An 18955-nucleotide genomic window follows, 5' to 3' on the forward strand; every position below is an offset into this window, starting at 1 on the left:
CTTTTCCTAGAGACTTGAACGAAACATGGTCAATTATTTCTCAATATAGATATTTGAAATGAAAGATGAAAAAAACATTTAAAGTGCCACTAGAGGCCTCTAGGGGCTTAGCTGCTAGTATAATATATATCAGCTACCAAGTTAAAGAAGAGATAACGGTTGAATTAAAAACTATGCATAAGACCTCAAGTAGACGGACAGAACGAAAACTTTATAGTAGCTTTACTACTACAAATATTCTAATTTAAATTCAGCACAAGAATTTGCGATTATTTCCAAGGATCTAAAGGGATAAAACAATGGTCGATAAATTGATATACATCTTCACTTCAATGATGATACACCAATTACCCTTAAAGTACATTACAATTAATGGTTGAAACGTTTAAACACCCAACTTTGTAAACTAACCAATCAGATTCAATAAAAGTCCCCAAAGCCGCTAAGCCAACGAATATGAATACAAAAGTTTGGGTACTAGAGCAATAAACAGGCCCTTTTCTCCTCCCTCCATGGTTTGTTTCCCGTGGAGAAATTAGGTGTACCTGTCACAATTTCACTCACGCACGTTCGCACACACACACACACACACAGATACACACATACATATATATATACACAACAACACAAACACACACATACACAGATACACACAAAAAACACAAACACACACAGATAAACACACGCACAAATACACACAAACACACAGAGATAAACACACTCAAATATCAGGGAGGAAGGGAGGGGACAATGGATCGAATATTCATATTTTAGGAGTCTCAGACTTTGGGGACTGGCTTAAAGGGAATGTGCATGAATTTAGCAGTTTCTGACTGACTTTGGGGACTAAAATATGAATGACGTCACGAGAAATCATGCAACATGACGGGGCATTCTTATGCTAACTAGCGCAATAATAAAAATGTAAACAATAAACAAACAGACAGAAAATTTTTACTTTAATTGTTTTAAAATCATAATGAAAAAATAATTATGGATTATTTGTTTGCAGTTATGATTACTAATAAACATACAATAAAAAGTAGTAAGTTTTGTTTATTCGATCATAGCTTAAGAATTTGGTTACCGATCCGATTAAGTTCTACATTTTAGGGAAGATGCATAAAGGTCCTGAAATCCTTTTAGACTGTTTTTATGATTAAAATCTTAAGATGGTTTTATGCTATTTTTCTACGCTAAATTCTAAAACTAATATTCTTTAGTAAATGAATTGCTACCAAGTTCTTTATCTTGATAATCAGAGGCTATTAGTAAAGTAGAATTTGGGGGATGGTGCATTTTGAATTAAAATTGATTAAAAAATTAATAAATTTCCAATAAAAGTTGCACTATCAGAAATACTCGTTTTATCTGGAATTATCTGGTTTTTCAACCTTAAAGTGTCACAACTATAAAATTGAATTAATTGCCCATTGTCCCCTCCCTTCCTCCCTGCTCAAATATACACAAACAAACACAGATACACACACACACTCACACAGAGACACACACACACAAAAATACAAACAGATACACACACACACAAATATACACAAAAAACACAAACACATACAGATACATAGAAGCACAAATACACACAAACACACACACATAAACACACATACAAATATACACAAAATAACACAAACACACACAGTTACACACACGCACAATTACACACAAACACACACAGATAAACACACACACAAATATACACAAAGTAACACAAACAAACACAGATACACACACGCACAAATACACACACACACAGATAAAACACACACACACAAATATACACAAAATAACACAAACACACACAGATACACACACGCATAATTACACACAAACACACACAAATATACACAAAATAACACAAACAAACATAGATACACACACACAGACACACATATACACAGACACACACACATATATACACACACAAATACAAACAGATACACATACACACAAAAAAAACACAAACGCACACAGATACACACACGCACAAATACACACAAACACACACATACAAAGATACACACAAATATACACAAAATAACACAAACACACACAGATACACACACGCATAATTACACACAAACACACACAAATATACACAAAATAACACAAACAAACATAGATACACACACACAGACACACATATACACAGACACACACACATATATACACACACAAATACAAACAGATACACATACACACAAAAAAACACAAACGCACACAGATACACACACGCACAAATACACACAAACACACACATACAAAGATACACACACACATATACACAGACACACACACATATATACACACACAAATACAAACAGATACACACACACACAAATATACACAAAACAACTAAAACACACATACACACACACATACACGCACACACACATACATATAAATATACACAACAACACAGACACACATATATACACACAACAACTCAAACACACACAGATTAACACACACAGATTAACACACACACACAAATATACACAAAAAAACACAAACACACACTCACAAGTTCACACAAAACAACACAAACACACACATACACGTACACACACACATACACACACACACACGCACACACACAAAACAACACAAACACACACACAAAGATACACACACCCACAGCAACTCACACAAACCATCTCTCACATAAACACACACAGACACACATAAAACCAACACACACACACATATAAACACACACACGAGCACACATAATGATATAAAATTTTGTTTTAATCTGTCCGTTTGTTGGTCATTCCTAGGAGGAATATATTTCTCACGGCTTATGTTTCTCAGAAGATTTTCCACAGACCAATGAGCAACAATATCGGTTCAGCGGTTAGCGAGATCCTTTGGTACACACAGGCAGACAGACTGACATCCTGTTAGATTCATATGCTAATTAAATATTTTAACTTTCTTTGTCCGTCCGTCTGTCTGTCATTTACATTACAAATCGTTGTAGAAATTAATATTTACCTGTCTACTAATTCTTCTTTAATTTACTGTGAATATTCCCCTGATCTATGAACTTCTTGCTAAAACAAAAAAATTTATATTTATTTTTTTTTCTCAAATTATGAATGTTGTCATCCTTGTTTATTTTTGTACATTTTTATGATGATTTTATTCTAATAGATTCATAAAAAAGCAACATATTAATTATATTTCCATACGATTAAAAAATCACTCATCTTTCAGACATTTAAATTTGTTACAAGGACGTATAAGTCCATAGGCGATAAAACATAGCTTTAGATAAATATAAGAAAGGATATATAGAATATGAGGATATTGTAATAGGGAATTTTTATCTTCAATTTATGTTGTTAATATAGTCCTCAGATATTAGTCAAAACGTTATTCTATGGTCAGAGGAGGGGATGAGGGTATCGTTATATTAGCCAGCTGGGAGAAACATTTTATCACGATATGAGATAATCTCTCACAATATCCATTAATATAACGTAAAAAAATACTAATTATTTTTGGCTAATTTTATTTCAAATTGACCATATATAATACAAAGTGAACGATGTCTGTCTGAACCGATCGAGTTCTCCTTTACAGGGTAGCTTCTCATAGGTCCCGGGAAGGTTTATAAATATTTTCCTGGGGGGTGGGACTCCCCCCCCCCCAAAAAAAAGGAAAAATACCCCCCCTCAAAAAAAAAAAAATAATTTTCTTTTAAATCTAAACTTTGAAAAAATAGGTTGATCAAACCTCTTGGGGAAAAAAAGCCCCTAGAGGATAGGGGCGAAGCCGCTAGTGTAATATAAGACAGAATGACAGTAATACAACCTAGGGATCTAAAGGGATAAGATAGAAGCCATTAAATTGATGTACATCCCCAACATTGATACACAAAATTACCCCTTCTGTAGATTTTAAATAGTGGTTTAAACTTTTGGACACTCAACTTATTATTAAATCAACCGATAAAATTCAGCAAAAGGCCGGCAATTTTTTTAAGCCAAAGAATCAGAAAACGTCATTATAAAACTTTGGGGACTCGTATAATAAAGAGCCCAATGTCCTCTCCCTCCCTAAATACATACAACATTTTATCCGCAAAGAATTGCTTCGCTACAAAAATAATATTTTGGGAGATTTTCCAAGACAAAACGTCAATCTTTTTTATGAATATGATTAATATACATATTGACCAGATTGAGGGAGGGACATTGAACTATTAAGATTTAATGGTACCCTAAGTTTCATAAACAAGTCTTAACATGTTAGATTATTCTCTATTGGTTGGTTCAAATAAGAAGTGTTCTAATTTTCCAACCAAAATGTTAATCTACAAAAGAGATAATTTTGTTTATCAACATTTAGGAATGTACATAGATTTAACATCATCTGTCCTATCCCCCAAGATCGCTGATAATTATACACTTATTAATATAATACAGGGAAAGAGATATTGTACCTGAAGAGTATTTTGCATCCAATTTTTTTATAATTGAACATATAACATTTCTTTACACCCCTTTATTTTTGTACTAGAGGCCTCTAGTGGCACCCTATATGTTTGGGTTTAAAAAAATAATACGTTACCTATCTATGTTGCGTTCAAATCTCTATACGTAAAAAGAAATTCGAGAGAAGCTACCCTGTTAAGGTTCAGCGGTTATCGAGATCCTTCGGAACAAACAAACAGACAAATGCACATCCTGTTACTTTATTATAAGGATAGAAGGACAGTATTTTTTTTTTTATAAAAAGTATATATTATGTTAATTGCAATTTCAGAATATTATTATTCAAAAAAGCATGACAACATCCATAAAAGCGATTCCTTAAAACGGTAAGACAAACAAACATTAACACTTGTAGGATGTCAGAACTGAATAAGCAGAATATTAATGCATAAGTCCAAACAAATTGTAAGAAATTGTGTTACAAAACTTCTTAAATACAGGATACAGTTTAAACACATACTAACATTTTTAAGACTTGATTATAAAGATGCTTCGCTTATAACATTATACCTTATTGTAATAGGAATCATTATTCCAAAAATCATATGATATATAATTGTCATAGAAATCATCATGCAAAATTTTAAATCGATAGTACAATTCTAATTGCCCCGGACGCACGGACCGACCTATTTTCTAGAAAAGCTTTGCTTTTGAAAATGAACATATGCTATAATGTATATTATCTTTTGACTATCAGAAAAGTTTAAAACAAAATAAATTTTCTTAGGAAGCCTTATTCTTATCCCAGAAACTTCCAAATTTCTTTTATTTTAATTTAAGTAAAATGAGAGTATAACATATTGGAATTTCCAAAATTAGCTCATACATCAAACAAATTGGCACAGGCTTAAATTTTTTAGTAGCTAAGCTACTCTATAATCCGTTCATCCTTCAATAACGCTCTGGGGAAATTAGTTTTTCTCGGCTGCATGACATTTTTGTAGAATACATTAATACTTTTCGTGATTTTCTTTTAATTAATGCATGTTCTCTCTCCTTTATTTTCTTTTATTTTCTGATTGTTTGTGTGATTTTGCAAGATCTCATAAGTGACCAGACCTATTTTTACAAAATTTTCATAACAATGTCTGGCATGAAGATGTTTTAGGCTATTTCATATAAAAGGCAGTAACATTTTAGCCAGCTGCGAGCATCACTTTATCAGCGTACATGAAAATCTGGTGCAACATCCAGGTAATTATATCTCGATTGATAATTCATATTTTCAAAAAGAAACAAAAAGTATTGCTGGGGCTCGAACCCGGATCCCCTTTTTTCTGCCGAAGCCAGACCCTTCATTACCTTTTATAGAACAATACAATTTCAATATACGGGAGTCCATACAAACTTTAAATTATTTACAATATCTAACAAATAATAAAATCCTCATATAAAAGTAAATGGATGTGTGTGTGTGGAATGAGTTCTTCATTTTAGGGAAGCTACACAATGTAACGAAGCCCAATCTGTCCTACTTTTAATTCCTGTGACGTCATTAAAATGAGGGAAATGAGAGGAGAAGTGGTAAAGAAAACCGCTAAAAAAGAGATGGATAATCCCTCATTTTTATGACGTCACAGGAATCAAAAGTAGGACAGATTGGGCTTCGTCCACATAGGTGCTAGGGTGGTCTTATACTGTTTATATTTAATTCTTTGGGTGGGTATAGCCTTTTTTTTCTACCATTTCTCTCTCCCTTGGAGTTATTTAGAATACCGTAGAAGCTAGAAATCAAAGAGTTTTAAATTTACAGACAGTTCTATCAATTCTTATGTTGATATGATAACAGCAAACAGTTTATTTAAATTTGTGTGGAAACACCCAAAATTTTTCAATACTCATACACTAGTTGTTGCCATACGGACAGACCAAGTGAACCAGTACGGCCTCGAAACCGATTAATATCCGCTGGATTAGAACCGGTTCTCAGTCATGCTGAAAAATCATGTATAAAATCGTATATCTGAAAATTTTCCACCAATAATAAAATAGAAATCAAAAAATAATTAAATAAAATTGTTGCCCGGGCTCTCGGCAGCTCAGGACTAACAAAACTGATTTTAATCTTATGAGTTTTCATTTTATTATCCGTGGAAAGCTGTCTGTAATACGATGCGATAAATAACTATATTTTTTGTTGAGGAAAATGTGGGTTTTAAAATGAGAACATCCGTTTTCCAAATTATAGGCTTTGATTCATAGTTTTATAAGAAAATGAGATTCCAAGTACATGGTTATCACAGAATCATGGAGGAAATGATATGTAAATAAGTTGTAAAATCGACTGTAAAATTAGCCTTCTCTTTCACCCCCCCCCCCCCATCCCCATCTACACACTCAAAAACAAGGCTAACAAAATCCAAAAGTAGCGAAGAAAAAACAATTATTGAATGGATGAACGGACAAAGTGAGGCATAGATCAGATTTTCAGAGATAAAACAAGAAAGAAAATATGCAAAACTAAAAGAAAATCAACTTTCCTTCAAAAAGAATGTCTATGTCTTGACCGACAGACAGACGGTCAAATCAACGCGTAGATTAGATGAGAATATGTCATAGATTTTATCTTTTTTAAAGCAAAAAAAAAATATTTTTATTTGGGTCATTTTTTACTAGGGGCGATTTCTCTTGAGATTGTGGAGGTACCCAGTCTCAGAATAGTTAAAATCATCCCATAAGCTATAAAAAGCTTCACTGCAAAGGAGAACTATATCGGTCCGTTACATTTATACAAGGATATACTTTTAACTTAACCCCTGACATTATCCATAAAGAACCGTGTATGTAAAATTGGCAGGGATTTTTGTATCAATGTTTAAAAATTCTTGAGGACTGAAAGTAAATTAGTAGCACATACATTTTATATTTGTACCTTCGGTATAAATCAAGATTAAACTTCTATAAAAGTAACAGGGTGTCTGCATGTTGTACCAAAGGATCTTACTAACCGCCGGACCAATATGGGTATCCTTTAAAGCAGTGTTGAGAACCGGAGCGGAAGCCGTGGAGCCGCCATATTTTGCTGGAGCTGGAGCCGTAATTTTCGTTAAGAAACAGCTCCGGCTCCGGACTAGATAAATAAAGCTCGATTTTTTATGAATTATAATTTTTGTAACTCTGTTTTGTCATGTGCAAATGCCCTTTTTAAGTTTTTCAAGTCCATTTTTATCAAAAATTTAATTTTTAAAACCTTCAAAAGTCAAAAATAGACGTGGAGAATAAAATATGTCGAGTTTTTCTTGATTTTAGGTCGGAGCCGGAGCCGCACCAAAATCAAACGGCTCCGCAACGCTGCTTTAAAGTGCAGCTTCTACAACTCTACCCCCCCCTCAAAAAAAAAAAACCAAAAGTAAAGGGTTAACCCTCCCCCTTATCCAATGTACCCCTAAAGCCCTCTAGCTCATAACCACTAATCCTGAAAAAAAGAAATAGCAGCAAAAAATTTTTGTGAAACTAATAAAAAAAAGTTCAGACTTTTACAGAAAAAGGAATCTAAGTGAAAAAAAATGGTTTTTCAAGCATAAAAGATTAAAAAATGATTACTCAGAATTTACTTCATATGGCAAATAAAAAGTTTTTGACCCGTTACTTTAAATCAACTAAAACTTGTTTATAAACTTATCCCATAGGCTAAGCTAAATCATAGCATCCAACTGATAACAAAAAGAGAGGGGTAGGTTTCTGGTAAAATCCGTAAAGGTTATGTGTTATAAGAAAAAAAACAGTTGTAGAACGATGAAAATTTATGTTAACTTAAAAAAAAAAAATTTGTCTATAGTTCTTTTCAATAGAAATACACATATTTTGTGAATATTATCGTTCTACTACTATTTTTAAGCCTTAAAACACACACCTTTACGGATTCTACCAGAAACAAACCCCTCTCTTTCTCAAGATGTGTTACCCTTTGCGCTATATTTGCCAATGTAAATCCTATTTTACAATTTTTCGTAGAGAGAGAGGATATTGGTCAGTAGATTTTACTGTTTCCAAATAATTTATAAAAATTTTGATGGATTAAAAACTTTGGGGACTTTGGATGTAAGAAATTTTCATCATCCAAGGATTTTTACATCATTTATCGTCCATTGTCTTATCCCTTGGAAAGGAATTTCGAATCCAAAAAATTCCCATAGTATTTATCTTTTTCAATAAAGGAATTTTGTATAGTAAAACTATGAATTTTAAAATTTATTTATTATTCATTTTCTTATCCCTTTACCCCTGGTATTTACAGACATGGGGGCCCTCTGATCTTTGAACTTCTAGTTTCCATATTTGTAATATGATACTGAAGGGCCCTCCCTCAAAGCAAACTATCTATCTATCGTATTTTCTCTCTCTCTTTCTTTCTTTTTTAAAGGAGAAGCTTTTCTATAATTAGGACCAGTCCGTCCGTACGTCTGTTCGACCATCCGTCTGGAACGGATAGCTTTTTTCGTTAATTTTGGCATGTTAGAATTGTCTTATCGATCGATTTATGTTAGGTACGATTTAGAAAGCGTAACAACTCTACAATCGTTCCCAGAATGTCCCTACGTCCAATTTAAACATGTTGATTTTTAACTTTTTTAACAACAAATTTTTATGTGATTGTATCATCCGATTGATCTGTGAACATTATCCTGTATTAATGAAGTTTTTCAACAAATTAGCTCACACTTTTGTTTTGACTTTTATACATTATTAATTTGATTATTCAGTTTTGACACTCTACAAGTGTTAATGTTCGTTTGTCCTACCGTTTCAGAGCTTCGCTTTTATGGATGCTATCATCCTTGTCTTTTTTTTCTCCGACAAATCTGCTTTCATTTATCATATTTTTTGCTAGCGGCTGCGTCTTCTTGTGTTTTTGTATTCATAGAAGATGGGATTATACAATTAGTCTAGAACCACCAAGAAACTTATTCTAAAAATGAAATAGTCTAAAACCATGCCGTGATCTTTGTGAAGAGAAGCTAAAATGGAAAACCCCATCGTTTCTTGGTTGACTTAAAATTAAAAAAAAACCTCAATATTTTTATAAAATCTTACTTTCGCTATTTTTCAATCTTTCTTTATTCTCTACTAGCTACGCCCCTAAAGGCCTCTAGTGGCACTTTAAATGTTTAATTTTGACAAAAAATACTATACCTTGCAATGTTTTAAAGGAGTCTCTATCAATATTCTACGATACTTTGCAATGTTACGTAGGAGTCTCTATTCGAGAGAAAAAAATTTCGATTTATTGTGATTTCTCTTGGGAGGGTGGTGGTACCCTCCCCTAAAATAGTTATAAACCTTCCTGGGAACTATGAAAAGGTACCCTGTTAAGGAGAACCTGATCAGTTCAGCGGTTAGCGAGATCCTTCGGTACAAACACAGAGACACACAAACATCCTGTTACTTTCGTATAAGGATTTCTCTTTCTTTTCCCTCTATCTATCTATATGACAGTCAGATATTAAGAAATATGAAATATGAAGACTTAGACCTCCCTCTTCTTTAATATAATGCACAAGCGTGCCTATCATACAGTTTGACCGAGTAATCAGTCGAGTTTAAAAAAAATTCAACCCGCAGCTGCCGAACTCTGTTTTTAAAACACTTATTTTGCTTTTTTGAATTTCGTCATCATTTTTTGAATATTTAATTTGGCTAGCCGTCCATTCTAGTATTTTCTTTGGCGGTTATGTAACTTTTTAAAAAGGCATAGTTACTCTATTATGCGGGTATATCCGTTCTTCATTAAACAACTAGCGGCTTCGCACCTACCCTCTAAGTCTAGAGCCTTTGTCCCAAGAGGTAATTTAAAATAGTGGTGGTGCAGCACCAATGTTTTTAATACATGGATCAGCAAAAAATAGAAGGGGGAATATTTTTTGGAGAAAATAGCCTAAAACCACCACAGGACCAGCAGGTATATTCCCTGAAGTGTAGAGCCCATTCGGTTCAACGGTTACCGAGATCTTAAGCTTCAGACGGACAGACGGACATCGTTGTACTTTGAATTATAGATTACTACATACTATTCTTTTACCTTAAGGGATAAGACAATAGAAAATAAATTTTTATACTCCCCTAATTTTTAAAAACTTGTGAAAAGATTATTATATGATTCTAAAAAACAATTCTAAGTGAAAATATCCCCACATCCCTTATTCCCCCCTCCCTTCTTACCCACTTCCCCTTAGTTACATAAAAACAGTTTTACGCCAACTCTACGTCAATAAAATATTTGATTTTCGGCAATTTCAATTGGAATTAATTTGCTGAATGACAGCCTTTGATTAAAAACCAAATCACAGCAGCTTCAGCTATTATTGGATTGGTTTGGACACCGCAAGCCTGTACCACCCAATCAAAGTTTTAATAAAAGTCCTCAAAGTTTTTCTTAATGTTCAAACTTTTGCTTGATGGTGCTGTGCTGCTTATAGAAATATTATCCTTGTTTTAATGTTGGTCAGGGATCTTAAGGGATAAGACAATGGCCGATAAATTGATTTACATCCCTAATGATGATACACAAAATTTCCTCTTCTGTAGGTAAAATTAGTGGTTGAAATATAATAGGACTTTGGGGACTTGGGTAATAAACATCCCATTGTCCCCTCTCTCTCTGTTTGAATGTTGGTACTATTTTGACCTTACATCATATTTGAATTTTTAACAAGGATGACAACATCCATAAAAGCGAAGCTCTGAAACTGTAGGACAAACGAACATTGACACTTGTACAGTGTCAGAACTGATTAATCAGTATATAAAAGTGTAAGAGTCGAAACAAAATTAAAAATAAATTTGTTGAAAAACTGCTTGATACAGGATTATGTTTATGGACATACTTACTTTTTTAGAACTTGATTATAGAGTTGCTTTGCTTATAAGATTATACTTTGTTGAAACAGGAATCAATATACCAAAAATCAGATCAATCGGATAATTAGATCACATAAAAATTAGTTGTTGAAATTTTTTTAAAAATGTTTAAAATGGACATACGGACATTCTGGTAATGTTTATAGAGTTGCTACGCTTTCTAAATTGTACCTAACTTCTACAAGGATCACAATATAAAGTTTGAAATCGATAGGACAATTCTAACATGCCTAAATCAACGAAAAAAGCTATCCGTTACGGACAGACGGACCGACCCTAATTATAGAAAAGCTTTGCTTATAACAAGGATGACAACATTCATAAAAGCGAAGCACTGAAACGGTAGGACAAACGGACGTTAACACTTGTATAGTTTCTGAACTGAATAATCAGAATATAAAAGTATAAGAGTCAAAGCAAAATTGTGAGTAAATTTGTTAAAAAACTGCTTGATACATTTTTATTACATTATACTTTGTTGTCCCAGGAATCAATATACCAAAAATCAGATCAATCGGATAATTAGATCACATAAAAATTTGATGTTAAAAAAGTAAAAAAATCATCATGTTTAAAATGGACGTACGGACATTTTGGTAATGATTATAGAGTTGCTACGCTTTCTAAATCGTACCTAACTGCTAAAGGAATCACCATGCAAAATTTGAAATCGATAGGACAATTCTAACATGCCTAAATTAACGAAAAAAGCTATCCGTTACGGACGGACGGACGGACGTACGTACGGACGGACGGACGGATGGACCGACCCTAATTATAGAAAAGCTTCGCTTTTAAAAATTTATGCATACAAAGATAATTTATAAAAAAATAAACATTATGAAAATTATATGATGAATCATAAACAAGTAGGGAGTGGTCAATGACGATTAAAATAAAATTCTTTTTTTTTAAAGCTAATAAAGTTCGATAATTTTGGACCAGCAGTTTCAGAGGAGATTCTTAGGTTGAGACAAAAAATTAATACTGATTTATATTGTACTAGTGGCTACGCCCATAGAGGCCTCCAGTGGCACTTTAAATGTTTTTTAGTAGCGAAGCTACTCTATAATTCACTTTGTCCGTCCGTCCGTCAGTCAGTCCGTCCGTCCGTCCGTAACGCTATGGGGGAAATGGGATTTACTCAGCTCCTATAAAAGATAGAATGCTGAAATTTTTTGACAACATTCCCATCATTAAGGAGCACAATTGACTATAAAACATCATTGGCGTTCGGACCGATTTTTAGCAGGTTTTAGGCTATTTTTATATTTTTCACATTTTTCTTCATATCTTCAGTGTTTATGGTCCGATTTTCAAAATTTTTTCAGTTATAGATATCAAAATTAAATTTCCCGTCGTTTAAAGAAACAACCTTGAAGGCCAGACTGCCTTTTTAGCAGGTTTTAGGCTATTTTTATATTTTTCACATTTTTCTCCATATCTTCAGTGTTTATGGTCCGATTTTCAAAATTTTTTCAGTTATAGATATCAAAATTAAATTTCCCTTCTTTAAAAGAAAACAATCATGACGGCCAGACTGCCTTTTCAGCAGGTTTTAGGCTGTTTTTTTTATATATTTAACATTTTTCTCCATATCTTCAGTGTTTATAGTCCGATTTTCAAAATTTTTCAGTTATAGATATCAAAATTAAATTTCCCGTCTTTTAAACAAAGTAACCATGACGGCCAGACTGCCTTTTTGGCAGGTTTTAGGCTATTTTTATATATTTAACACTTTTTTTTCCATATCTTCAGTGTATATGGTCCGATTTCCCCAGTTATTTAAGTTAAGGATTTAAAAATTAAATTTTTTGTCGTTTTAATAAGACAACCATGACGGCCAGACTGCCTTTTATCAGGTTTTTGGCTATTTTTATATGTTTTACATATTTCCCCATATCTTTGTTTATTTTGATGCAATTTTCAAACTTTTATGGGATATCAGTATCTAAATAATTTTTCCCATTGTTAATGTTATGAGCATCTTTAATATAATTAACTTTGACCATCGTCATCATGCAAAAAAAAACAAGGTTTCATGTTTATTTTATCCAATAAATCTATTCTTGATTTTAGTAAAAACCTTTTAAATCTACCTGTACGTATTCCCATCGACGATTTTTTGTGCTTCGCTACTTATGGATGTTGTCATCCTTGTTTTAATAATACGTTACCTATCTATGTTGCTTTCAAGTCACTGCGAATATCTATTTTTTCTCTCTCGATTTTTGGTGATTTCTCTCGGGATTGTGGTGGTACCCTCCCCCAAAATAGTTATAAACCTTTCCGGGACCTATTAGAAGCTATCCTGTAAAGAAGAACTTTATCGGTTCAGTGGTTAGCGAGATCCTTCGGCACAGACAAACAGACACACAGACAGAAAAAACATCCTGTTACTTATAAGGAATAATTGCTTCACACCTAGCCTCTAGATGAAGGATGGAAAAAAAGTCTAAATCCACCACAAGAGCTTTCCTGAAAACGCAACCCATTCTGGCAAATTTTAGTTGCAAAGAGTTTCTTATGTGGGCACGGTACCCTTCCCCCTAAATAGTTAAAAACCTTCCTGTACGACCTATAAGAAGCTACACTGTTAAGGAGAATCATATCGGTTTGGATGACTTAATAAATAAAAAAAGAATATTGGAAATTTAGTTTTTCTTTTCTTACCCACAGAAAATTAAAAAAGATAATAATAATTTTTTTTTAAATTACAGTGAAAAAAAAATAACGCTGATTTTAGGCAGTACGACCGTCTTTGGATGTTTTATTCTTCAAAATGCTAAATAATGTTGACAAAAAAATCAGAGGTCTAACTTAAATAGCAGCTTTGATAATCGTATTTCTCCTACCAGTGGTAATACTGACGGACGTACGGACTACGGACAAAGTAATTTATAGAGTAACTTTTCTCTCTCTTATACAGAAATGAAAAAAAATATTCGTTAAGTAGTAAAATATAAATATGTTTAATAAATAGAAATCGTATTGTAATCAAAATTTGATTTGCCTTTCAATTTCAGACTTGAAAAATCAAGTTTGATTTAAGTAGAATAGGAACCCTACGGTGGAACTTAACTGAAAATTGTTATCTAACCATTTGTGAAAGCGAAGCTGTTCTATAATAAGGTTCTGTCCTTTGCAGGGTGATTCCTGTAGTAGTTAGCTACTATTTAGAAAGCGTAGCAACTCTATAATTGTTACCAGAATGTCCATATGTCCATTATAAACTTTTACAACAAAAAATTTCAACAAAAAAATTTTGATATGATATAATTATCCAATTAATCTGATTTTTGGAATACTGATTCCTAGGACAACATAGTAAAATGTTATAAGCGAAGCTTCTCTATAATCAAGTCCTAAAAATGTAAGTATGTCCTTACACAATCCTGTATTTAAACAGTTTTTTTTTACAAATTTAATTATAATTTTGTTTCGACTTTTAAACATCTATATTCTGATTATATAGTTCTGTCACTCTACAACTGATAATGTTCGTTTGTCCTACCGATTCATAGCTTGGCTTTTATGGATGTTGTCATCTTTGTTTAATAGCGTAGCATCTCTTTAAGAGTCCCTTATTACGCTTTCTTTGATTTACTTCACGTGACCTTCACCCCTAGCATCTATTTGAAGAGAAAAACAAGGATGACAACATCCATAAAAGTGAATCTCTGAAATGGAAGGACTAACGTACATTAACACTTGTAGAGTGTTAGAACTGAATAAACTGAATATTAATGGATAAGTTTATATGTACAAAAAAAATTATGTAGGAAATTTGTTGCAAAACAGATTAAATACATGATACTGTTTAAGGACATACTGACGTTTTTAGGACTTGATTATAGAGATGCTTTGCACAATACATTGTACTTTGTTCACTTGCTGTCATAGGAACCAGTTTAAAAAAATGAATAGGTTTAAAATGGACATATGGATATTCTGGTATCGATTATAGAGTTGCTACGCTATCTATATAGTACCTAACTACTACAGGAATCCCCATGCCAAGTTTAAAATCGACAGGACAATTCTAATATGCTAAAATTAACGAACCGACTCTAATTAAAGAAAAGCTTCACTTTTAATAATCTAAAATCAAGAGCAATATAAAGCTTCCTAAATGTAAAACTCGGTTCCTTAGTTAGCTAGATATTAATGAACATACACTTTTTCTCACTTTCTTACTGTACGGCAATTTACTGTTTTCTATTTTTGTTCTATTGTTGCGCTACTTGTAGACATAATTGATCTTGTTTTAGGTTTATGTAATATGACGAGTCTAGGTTTTTTTTAAGCTTAGACGTGTGTACGTCTAAATATAGAACAGGGATATTCTACCTGAAAAAAATATTTGCCTTTAACCTATAGGCGCTGCATTAGGAGTTAACAAAAGCTTTGTTAAATCAGCAAACAGGAAAGCTTCTCGTCAGTAGCGAGATGGTTTTAGGCTAGTTTATTTTAGGATCAAAGCTAAAGTTTTAGTATATTTTCCTACTTCCCTCTTAACACTTTATATATTAAGCAACTAGATGTATGGTGCACAGCCGCTAGTGATTTGTTATCTCCAGAAAATTATCCAGCAAATATTAGAACAGTTATTTGCATCGTATTATAAACAGCTTTTCGCGGATATAGAATGTACAGTTATAAGATTAAAACCAGTTTTTTTAGCCACAAGGTGCCGAAGGCACGGAGCAAAAAAACTGGTTTTAATCTTATTATTGTACATTTTTATATTCGTAGAAAGCTGTATTATATAATACGATACTAGACATAGTTTTTTCGTATGGATGAGAACCGGTTCCTATCCACCGGGTTCGAATGAATACGAGAATAGTTATTTCTTTCATCTTATTATAAACCGCTTTCCGCGGATATAGAATGTACAATTATAAGATTAAACCCAGTTTTTTTAGCCCCAAGGTGCCGAAGGCACGGGCTAAAAAAATGGTTTTAATCTTATGATTGTACATTTTTATATTCGTAGAAAGCTGGATATAATACGATACTAGACATAGTTTTTTCGTATGGATGAGAACCGGTTCCTATCCACCGGATTCGAATGAATACGAGAAAACAATTTATCTTTAGAGAATATATCCCTGTTCAAAGATAAAGCTAAAATGAAAATCATAATCCTTTTTGTGTCTTTGTACTTTGTCAGTACATATCCTATTATATTAAGTAGTAAGCTTTTTTTGTCTGCAGCTAACCGCTGAACCGAAATAGTTCTAATTTACAGTGAAGCTTCTTATAGGTCCTGCGTTAAGTATTGGTACGGTTTTAGGATATTTTTCTTCCCTTTCATATATCTTCCAATATAGAGCCCCAAGATGCTAGGGGCATAGTCGCTAGTATTTAATAGTTATTATTTAGTTTATCTATAATACAAAGTAGAATAATGTTTGTCCATTTACCTATCCGTCTGAAGCTTCAGGTTTAAGTAACCGCTGAACCGATTTGGCTCTATTCTTTAGAGAATATAGCTACTTGTAATGTGGTGTATCCACTTATAAAGTAACAGAATATATGTCTGTGTGTCTGTCTGCATGTAATCGCTGAACCTTTATCGTTCTCCTTGACGGTATTCATATCGAGGGAAAATTTATTGGGAGTGTACCTCCACCCTGCAAAGAGAAATTGCCTTCAGAAAGAAATACCTTCGACCTCTCCCCCCCCCCCCTCCCCCACCCAAAAACAACAAACAAACATATAATCTAAATTTGAATATAGATGGTCAAATGCTCTGCACCCCGTTCCCGATATCATGGAGGCCTCTAGGGGCGTAGCCGATAGTTTATATATATATAAACTTTAGTATAAATTAAGATATGGATATGACATTTAAAGAAAACCTGCAGACCTTTTGAATTTTGCGGCCCAGTCTCTTAAACTTACAATAAGTTGTAAAATGAAAATGATCCCAAATGATCTTATTGTTAAAACAATCTATGCATTAAAACAGATCTTGAAATGAATATTGAATGTCTTCATTAAGTCAAATTGTTAATTAGCATGTCATACTTTTTTATTCACTTTCTTTTTTCTTGTGTTTTCATGTTTTGATTAGTGGGGAGAGCTACAAATTTTAAATTGATAGATTGAGTAAAATGTAGTATTTTTTTTACAAATATACTCAGTAACTTATAATAAAATTATTCTAATCATATGTAGATTACCTAAAAGTATCTACCGACTAAAAACAACAGGTCAAAACAGTGGCGTACACAGGGTTTTGCAGGGGGGAGTGTGCGATTTTGACACCCTCCTTCCATTGAACAGTAAATTGACACTCAAAGTGCGCAAATTTTTTTCACACCTTCCTTAAATCTTAGCGGTTTGTCTTTTTAAAATTGAAACATTGTATTAGGGAGGAGGGGGTGCATCAGGTGGGTGGAGATCCTTGTAAAGCGGGTGTATCAAACCCACAAACCTCCCTAAATTTTTTAGGGTTTAGGATACACCTTCTACACTCCAATCACAAGAAAAGCTGTATCTAAAAAATTGGAAAATTATTTTTTTTGTAGAACATGTTGTTAATGATGAATACATTATTGAAAGTGATTCAACAACTCAACAACTTAGCCACTACAATACTTATATCATGGGTGTCACATAGGTATTTGTTTTACATGACCTGCGGGTTTTAACATTTTAGATATCATTATTTTGAAATCAGGGAATTTAGCAATTGTAGTCTACTTTAAATTACTTTTTTTTTGGGGGGGGGGGGGTAAAGTGGGGTGTGTTGTATTATAAGGTAATTTAAATTTTGATGGGCGTAAACATTTTTTGATTGGTATAAAAAAGTTTGAAGGGGTAAACCCCCATTAAAATAATTTTTTGAGAATACATTGCCCCCGTATAATGTCCTTGCTCTCATTCGTTGGGTTAAAAACTTGAGGTGCCTTAAATAAATATTTATTGGTTGATTCTAACTTACAATGTTTGATATTTTCACTTATTACTTAATCTATAGAAGGGGTATAATATTTTATTTTCATGATTGGGAATGTATGTCTTCGTTCAAAAGCAGGCAATTCAAATTTTTAAATTGTTTTTACTATCTCCCCTTGTAAATCACAGGGGGGTAAGAGTTTTGTTTAACCTCCATTCTCGTATGCCTATTACAAAAATTCTGTGCAACTAATGACTACCCCCCCTTTGAAGATCTAAGGGGGGATTCTTTCCACCCCCACCTATCCAAGGGTCAGAATTAACGTATGCAAAATGTAAAATTCTATCTATATTTTTTTATAAAAAAAAAATATGGCACCCTTATTTACATAACCATGTAATTAACACTCCTCTGGGCGCTGTGCTAACCTTTTGACTTTATATGCAAAAATCTGAGCAAAATTCACAGTAAGCAGGACTTGAAATTTTGTTTTAATTACCCTGTGGAGCTAATTATTAGCAGTGCATATCATCTTCCTGCAATGTCCACACAATCCAGTCAATTTTAACATTAACTTTTCCGTAATTTCAATCCTTATTTAAAAGTAACAGGATGTCTTTTGTCTGTATCGAAGGACCGATAAGGTTTTCCTTTGTAGCTAGCTTAT

The sequence above is a fragment of the Acartia tonsa genome, chromosome 14 (genome assembly GCF_053477335.1).
Source record: "Acartia tonsa isolate MP-2025a chromosome 14, ASM5347733v1, whole genome shotgun sequence".
Taxonomy (NCBI): Eukaryota; Metazoa; Arthropoda; class Copepoda; order Calanoida; family Acartiidae; genus Acartia; species Acartia tonsa.